We start from the raw sequence: 7,426 nt of genomic DNA on the forward strand, positions 1-7,426 counted from the left end.
TTAATTTGCCTTCTCTATTCATTATCTACACGGCCCCTTTTTTCCTTACCAAGTGATGTCTAATGCCGAATCACAAGAAAACAACCTTTGTTGTCTTTCTTCTAATACATTTTTGACTGCAAGCATTTAGCGTCTGCGCCGCGTTGAACGTCACGCGGTGGTGGCCTCTATTTCAATGTTTATTCAGTGCCGTTTCAGTGCCTTTGTCTTACGAACTCTGAGGACCGCGGTTGCTGCCGTCTTTCACGGTAAGGGACACATTCAACTCCTTTCCCGTGCATTGGCCTTTAGCTATTGAGTCTATGTTATACGAGGATTTTGCTTAAAGTATACCGTTTTTTCTCTGATGGCTGTTTCCTACCATCAAGCTGAGCCGTTTAAACCGCATCTTCTTTTTAAGTGATGTTGCACCCTTCGGGGGCCGGTTTGTGTTCACCCCATTTGACCCTATTCACTTATCAGATTTAGAATAAATATCGGGCACCCGTTTTAGGCTGTCCTTATCTCCCACTGTGACCCGTAGCTTATTTGTTGGGCCTTCTGTTGAGTGTGTCGAACATTCGCACACTTTTTGAAGTTCTTTTTGCTGGTGTAAGCCCTGGGTTCCTTGTCCCGTGCGCTGTACTCCTTTTAGGTTTGGGTTTTAAAAGTGTTTTTATTACCATTCCTTTACCTTATATTTTTAGAGGCTGAATTACGTTTGTGATTAATTTCACTCTCCCCACCGATGGTGCGCCACGGCGTGTGACGTTGGAGTTATTAATTTCTCCGATTTCAGTAAATTTTCTAAATAAGTAAGTCACTCATGCTGAGAACCTTTATGTATCCTTTATTGGTTTAACGGATCATTACAATGACACCTCATTCTTTGTAAGTGTCACTCACCCCACCTTCTTCTGGAGCTTCCCAGCCCCTGCGCCTCCTGACGCCAAGCGGACTCCGACTATATGTCCACCTTCTATTTTGGTAAATATAGCGATTTGATCAATATTGAGTCCCCTTCATTTCGCCTGGTTAGGACTCCAATTTTATTAGTAACACTGACTTAATATCATTGTAGGTGCCATTCCTCTCTTTTGTGTCCTGAAGAAGACCCCGTTAGTAAGGAGCCAACTAACCTACCTATGTCAAGGGGTCGAAGCGTCGACAATACTACATTGCCAGTACTTCCAACAGTGCAATTCACACTGTGTTATTGTTTGTACATGGTCTCTGTGAATAATCTATGTTCCAACCAATGAATTTTATCTGGATTTTGTGGCTTTAAAATCGTTTTTGCCTTACAATTAAGTTGTGACAGTTTCATATAATTTATATGTCACTTTTCCCTTTTACCTCACGCAACTCACTACCCCCTCTCCCTCCTATGGCACCCCGCACTGCTTGATTACAGTCGATTGCATTTATGAAAAATGTGTATCTTGCCATTGTGTGATTAAATAACACTTTGACATCATTTTTTCTGTACTTATTGTTATTGATTTTGTGTTAATCTTTAATAAGTCTGTATACTCTGGGACCCTTTCTCCCCTATACTGCTTAATTACCCAGGTCCCAGTGATTATTGGGTTTACCCTTTACTTTAACGCTATCAATCCTGAGGGCAGGGTGCTTGGTTTACAATGTGAGGGGGGCCTCTGCCTGAGCAGGGCCCCTCTGCAGCTGGCAGGGTCTATTACTTGTGGCTGTTTGTTGATGCGGTTAAACCATATAATCTTAAGTGCATTATAACTAGGGGTGGGCAGAAAACTCCGCTCCGCCAGCATAGCAGATAAAGCCAGCCAACCCTGCTCACCGGCCCGGTCCCTGCTTCAGAAAGCAGCCAGGCCGGGGAGAGCCTCCCCAGGCCCCGGTGGACCCCTGTCTCCAGCACCCGGACCCTCGGCTGGCTTGCAGGATGGGGGGCTCCCGCACCCCGGGGCCTGCTGGATGGAACACGAGCCCCGGGCCCGGTTCCAGCTTCAGAACCCTAGCCAGGCCGGGGAGAGCCACCCTGGGCCCCGGTGGACACCCTTCCCCAGCGCCCGGACTCTCGGCTAGCTTGCAGGACGGGGGGCTCCCGCTCCCTGGGACACTGGGACGGAGCACAAGCCCCGGGTCCGGGCCCAGCTTCCAAACCCTAGCCAGGCTGGGGAGAGCCTCCCCGGGCCCGGTGGACACCCTTCCCCAGCACCCGGACCCTCGGCTGGCTTGCAGGTCGGGGGCTCCCGCACCCTGGGACACTGGGACGGAGCACAAGCCCCGGGTCCGGGCCCAGCTTTCGAACCCTAGCCAGGCTGGTGAGAGCCTCCCCGGGTCCTGGTGGACACCTTCCCCAGCGCCCGGACCCTCGGCTGGCTTGCAGGGCGGGGGCTCCCGCACCCTGGGACACTGGGAAAGAGCACCCTGGGACGGAGCCGCACCCTGTGATGGAGCTCCAGCACCGGGCCCAGCTTCCGAACCCTAGCCAGGCTGGGGAGAGATTCCCCGGGCCCCGGTGGACCCCCTTCCCCAGTGACCGGACCCTCGGCTGGCTTGCAGGATAGGAGACTCCCTCACCCCAGGCCTGCCAGACGGAGCACAAACCCCAGGCCCGGTCCCAGCTTCCGAACCCTAGCCAGGCCAGGGAGAGCCTCCCTGGGCCCCCGGTGGACCCCCTGTCCCCAGCACCCGGACCCTCGGCTGGAACCAAGGAGGGTTAAGCCCAGGCCACGTCCTCTCCCCAATGGCCTGCCTGGGGAGCCCATTTTTCTCAACTATTAAGCCCCCACATAGTGGAGGCTTACAGAACTCTGGGGAAGGACAAAAGTTGGAGTTAGCCCGGCCGGCCCATCTGGTCACCAGGCCCACAGGGCCATCTGGTCACCCGGCCCGCAGGGCCATCTGGTCGCCCGGCCCACAGGGCCATCTGGTCACGCAGCCAGGCGACCAGATGGCCAGGGACCACCCAGCCCCTGGGTGGCCTGGGAGGGTGCCGTGCCCAGTCGCCCTTGCAGTCTGGCGAGGGTGGCCAGGTGCTCCGAGGCAGCCGCTCGGGAGGGCTCTGTAGGAACCTCCTTAGGAAGAAATCAGAGACTCGGGCACAGGAGATTCATATAATAAGTGCAGGTTTATTCTAAACAATAGGACCCATCCAATCCTCAATCCAGCTCATCAGTAATACAGTTGTCAATTCCCAACAGTCCCTGGTCCCAGAACCAACCTTCAAACCAATACATTCCTTAACCTAGGTAACAGCTAGAACATTCCTACATCATAATGACTAAGGAGAGAAACCAGATGACACATGCCAGACATCGCTGTGACACCCAGAATCCTACACACCTCCCTCCGATAAAACAAAAACAAAAAAAACAAAAACTAGATAACTACATGAATACATATGTTCCCAACAGTATCAAAAACATTTTTCACCAAGAATCCCAAGACATTAGGAAACATAGTCTTTTAAATATTCTGGTTTCCTTTGAACCCTAAAAGATTTGCGTGAGAACTCCGACAATCCAGAATCCTTTCTTAGAGTATTCTCCGAATTCACACTCAAATCTGAACACACACAAATTCTTCCTAAGGTCCAAATCTTATGGTCATTTGTTCTAACAGCATTATCAAAGACCTTAACAACATGCAAAGGTTTGGAGAAACTTACTTTTGAACCTGGAAGCCTTACAACAACAACATCCCCAACCTTGACTTGCGTATGCTTGGTAGATTTTCTCACATCAAAGTTTTCCTTCCTGTAATGACACCTGCTCTCCTCTCTTTTTCTCCACTCTACATTGTTCTTTACACCAGAAGAACCACTCACCGAGTCTCCCAACCTTCGAACCCAAGAAGGTTCAACCTGAGTGCAAGGAGCCCTTCCCTTAAAAAGAACAAAAGGAGACTGACCTGTTGAACTGTGTGGGGTCATTCTATACTCCTCAATTTTTTTTAAAACCTGTTCCTTCCAGTTTTTCCCAGAGCTTTTCGCTAAAGAGATCGTCTCCTTAATTACCCTATTAAACCTCTCCACCATCCCATTGGTTTCTGGATGGTTTAATGAACATTTCTTGTGTGTAATGCCTCTATCCTTAAGAAACTTCTCCATTTCTCTAGAAACCAGTTGCACTCCATTATCCGTTAGAATAGACTCTGGGAATCCCTCTCTACCCATGAGAGTTTCAAGAAAACGAATCACATGCACAGTCTCTATCCCAGAAGTGAACTGTATTTCAGGCCACCTTGAGAATAAGTCCAATAACACAAAAATATAACTCTGTTGACCATTGAAATGAATGGGACCCACAATATCCAGGGCCACCTCCTTCCACGGACCACTAGGAAGCTCCCTTATAACCATGGGCTGAACTCTAACTACTTTTGATTTTCCACATGCAGCACACACCGAACAATCTCTAATAACTCTCTCAATGTGCAAATCCATACCAGGCCACCAATAAGAAGAGCGAAGTCGCTCCTTGGTCCTAGACATGCCAGAGTGCAACTCATGTGCCATATCAACCAACACTTTCCTTAATTCTAATGGAGGTACCAACCGTGTACCACGTAACAAAATACCATTAGTCACACTCAATTCATCCTTCACACCCCAAAATTTCATAGCTTCAACTGACCCAGTTTTCGTTTTACACCACCCTCTCTGAATAAAACCCATCACTTCAGCTAGAACAGGATCCTGAGTTAATTTCTCCCGCCATTGAGCTTCATCAATAATTCCATTATTGACCAGACACACATGTGAATCTCCCTCAGCCCAATCATCAGTATCTTCCTCATCACTATAACCAACTACCAACCTAGAAAGAGCATCTGCCACTGTGTTCTCAACACCAGGAATGTACTTAACCTGAAAATCATACTCCTGAAGAGCTATGACCCACTTACTGATCCTCCCAGAAACTTGGTCAATTCCCTTCTTCTCAAAAATCTCACACAGTGGCTTGTGATCCGATTTAACAATAAATTTAGTACCCCATAAAAACTTCTTCAATTTCCTGATCGCCCAAAATACTGCAAGCGCTTCACGCTCAATTACAGAATATCGCGACTCCGTATCCTTAAGGCCTCTCGAAATAAAAGTCACAGTTTCCAAACCATTCTCACCCTCCTGTTGTAACACTGCACCCAACCCTAGCATCAGTAGTTACCACAGATGTTCTTGATGAACAAAACCCTTTTAGATTAGGCGCATTACAAAGTTTTTTCTTTATCCCAAGAAATTCCTCATCACACTCCCGAGACCAATTAAATTCTACACCTCTCTTCAACAGTGCTCTCATGTTTGAGCAATGTTCAGCAAAACCCTCTACAAACTTATTATAGTACTCCGCCATCCCAAAAAACGTCATCAATTCTTCTTTTGAAGCAGGAGGCGGCATGCGTGAAATCGTATCAACCAAATCAGGCTTCGGAGAGATACCCGCACCAGAAATAGTGTGCCCTAAATAATGAATGGATGAGGTTTCAAAATGACATTTCTCAAGTTTTATAGTTAAATTGGCATCCTCCAGTCTACTCAATACATCAAAAAGTACCTTCCTATGCTCCCTATGATCCTTTGCAAACACCAAAATGTCATCCTGATAGACACACACCCCATCACATCCTTCAAGTACTTTTTCCATAGCACGCTGAAATACAGATGCCGCTGATACTAAGCCAAACGGCATTCTAACAAATCTGAACGTACCAAAAGGTGTGACAAATGAAGTCAGATCCCTGGAAGACCTATCCAACTCAATCTGGTGATATGCAGATGCCAAGTCAATAGTACTAAAAACTTTAGCACCCCCTAACAACATGAGTAACTCTGAGATATTAGGCAGTGGATATTTATCAACAACCACACATTTATTTAGTTGTCTTAAGTCCACACATAAACGAAGAGACCCATTGGCCTTGCGTGCAGCGACAACCGGAGCAAGCCACTCCGTGCTAGAGACCTCTTCAATTATACCCCCATTTTTCAGTTTTTCCAACTCCTTCTTCATTTCATCTCTCACCGCTAAAGGGACACTCCTAACTTTACAAGTTGAAGGTTGAGAGTTAGGACGTAAGGGTATATTCAATTTAAAGTCTTTTAGACAACCTAACCCTTCTCTAAACACTTTGGGAAATTTACTTTTAATGTCACACAGAACACCCCCTTCAGATTCTAGGTGAACAGTTTGAATGTTCTGTTTAAGAATGATAGGAGTGGTACTCCCTGGATCCAACATAACCCCTAAATCAGCTTGATGGAACCAGCTGATAATACTGTCGCCCTTCTTGGAGACATACACCTTCCCTGATAGATATCTACCACCATATTCAATCAAACCTATGAAATACCCACATAGTGGTATAGGTTCACCCCCATAAGCCAAAGGACGTATATCTGGTTTAAGTAACTTTACCTTCCCATCAAGCCTCTCTTGATAAAATGTTTTTGAGACAATGGTAATTTTTGCCCCAGAATCAAACAAAACTTTTGTCTTCTCCCCCTCAACTTGAATTATATCCAAAGGAGAAGATCTATGCTCTCCAGAGTTATTTTCTTGTACATCAGCTTGAACTTGCACTACAATTTGACCTGAAGCCCAGTCTCAACAGTTCTGACATTGCTGGTAGAATTCTTTGTCTTGCACACAACCGCAAGATGACCCTTGCGCTTGCATTTCGAACAAGTCGCATTCAATGCCGGACATTTTTTATCATTTGCATAATGACCAAGTTTATCACACCTAAAACATTTAGGGACAAATGATTTTGTTTTACTCTTAGCACCTTCAGCGTTTTTAGACATGTATTTGGTAACATTGCCTTCTTTTACAACTTGAACAGAGACTTTCACATCATTTTTCAAGGTGTCTACACACTTTAAAGAATGTTCAATTCTTTTCGCAACTTGCAATACCTCATCTAAAGAGGGTTCATCTCTTAACCAGAGTTCGTCACGAACCTTCTCTAAGTTGCAACCTAGCATAAACTGATCCCTTATTCTTTCCTCCAAGAGCAGTTCGAACCTACAGGAAGATGCAAGCTTCCTTAGTTGAGTAACATATACTTCTACAGATTCCCCTTCATTTTGCAGTCTCTTGGTAAACTGATAACGCTCTCAAATCGTACTAACTTTAGGGAGGTAATGATTATCTAATTTTTTAATACACACTTCATATTCATTTAACCCCCTGCTTTCAACAGCCGAGAGTTCGGCTAGATGATCAAAAACATCCTGCCCCTCCGAACCCAGACATTGTAAGAGAAGAGCAGTCTTTCTCTCCGCACCAAGATTATTACCACAGACTTTAGCATATCGCTTGAATACTTTCTTCCACTTCTTCCACCTGATAGAAGGTTCACCAGGCTCTGATAAAAAGAAGGGAGGAGCAGTAACATTCTGCATGGTTTTGGCTTGCAAGTTAAAAATAAAAAAAAACAGTTACAAGCAACACCTAACACAGAT

The sequence above is a fragment of the Triturus cristatus genome, chromosome 6, assembly GCF_964204655.1.
Source record: "Triturus cristatus chromosome 6, aTriCri1.1, whole genome shotgun sequence".
In the NCBI taxonomy this organism is placed as follows: Eukaryota; Metazoa; Chordata; class Amphibia; order Caudata; family Salamandridae; genus Triturus; species Triturus cristatus.